The sequence below is a fragment of the Schistocerca piceifrons genome, chromosome 1 (assembly GCF_021461385.2).
Source record: "Schistocerca piceifrons isolate TAMUIC-IGC-003096 chromosome 1, iqSchPice1.1, whole genome shotgun sequence".
NCBI lineage: Eukaryota > Metazoa > Arthropoda > Insecta > Orthoptera > Acrididae > Schistocerca > Schistocerca piceifrons.
This window is the reverse complement of record NC_060138.1, coordinates 326,844,294-326,845,958: the sequence shown is the minus strand read 5'-3', so window position 1 is coordinate 326,845,958 and position 1,665 is coordinate 326,844,294.

Below are 1,665 nucleotides of genomic sequence, written 5' to 3'. Positions count from 1 at the left end.
TCTGGCCGTTATATCACGTAAAAACATTCCACAATCCACTTCAAATCAAGACGTTTAAACTGGTCGTCAACGGGTCGTCAGGTCACGTTATGTCAAGCTTTCTCGGGGAAAACGTTTTGATGGTATCCTTGTCTGCTATCATTGTAAGTTAACCATTTTTCGACATTCTCACCTATTTTATAGTAGTGTATATCATTCTGTTGAGTCTTCTTTATGTTTATTTTACTGATTTACTTTGTTTGCGTGAAAAAATACTAATTTTAATATTTTAGGGCGACTTGAATATTCTTCCCATTGAGCATCTCTCCAAAAGTAACGTCAGATACCTGGAAGTTTAAAGTGATTTGGGTTTTTCACTAACCTAGCAGAGCTGACACCTACACGGCATACAAATGATAAGTTGATGAAGCAATTTTCATTAAATAACATTTTCAGATGAAGAAGTCAGCACTAATGTAGGAGAAAAATAAATTTGTTAACTTCGTTATAAGTTACATAAGAAAAAACATAGTTTATAAGGTAAAAGGGTTCTATTTATTTCCTACCAACATTGTTATTTTGTTAGTATCTATATAACCTCGCTAGCACATAAATAACGATGTTTTGAAATATTGATTCACTTCTCAGCGCTTTACCACACAAAACTAATCAAGAACATACGTACATTATGAAGTTGGATTTGGCTATTAATAAAATTTATCATTGTTAGTTCCCATATTCAGATACTACACTCTGACTTTTTGTGTTATGGATAGTGTCCAAGCGTTACAAGGCTTAAGGCAATTGACATGACATGACGTACCGGCCCGTGTCTATTCTTTTAGTACACCGAGTTCAGCACAGTGACAGTAAATTATCTCCTCTGTGAGAAAATATTTTTCGTATTGTTTGCTCTCCGTTTTGTTTAACTTCTGCCACGCAGGAAGGTCAAGTGTATTGGTACTTAATGTTATCATGCTGAAATGTTTTAAGAAATCATTTTTCTGAGCTATAACAGTTTGGAGAGAACCAAAGTCATGGGTGTGGCAGATGAGAGCTTACTGAGATCAGTTTTGTCCCTACTATGCGAGAGTGCTTTTCATAGCAACCCAAATGCAGTTTGCTTACTTACCACAGGGGAATTATAAACAATATGCAAGAAAAAATGCCCGGAGACCAATGTTCCTGGCATCTCTTTCAGGAGGTAGTGTGATTAGTGCCAATCATTTGAATGAAACCTGAAAGTACAGTCGCCCTCGACATGTAAACCCTCTGAGGTTTGTACTCAGTATCGAAGTTGGGAATCATTACACCTGGATCTTCTATGCAAAGAGGCGTACCATATCGTATCATTTAGTCTCTGTGCAAATGAATGTGGTCAACATAGGGAAGAATCAAATTACTGATGGGTAGAGCGCCATTGAACAGGGGAAACTGCAAAGCAGTGTTGGACTAGTATATTGGACAGCAGTCCAAGAAGTGAACCTGAGAAAGTGTGTATCCAGGTACCTTGTTCTAGCAGTACAAACAGGTGTTAAGGCTGTAGCAATTAGTGTTCCATCGACAGTGTGTGTGATACACAGAGTGCAGTGTAAGAGAAGCAGGGTGGCACCCAGTGATAGTAGGCATAGTTGTAGAATCTGTTTTACATCTTGTCCACTCAGGGACTAAATATTAGCCATACCA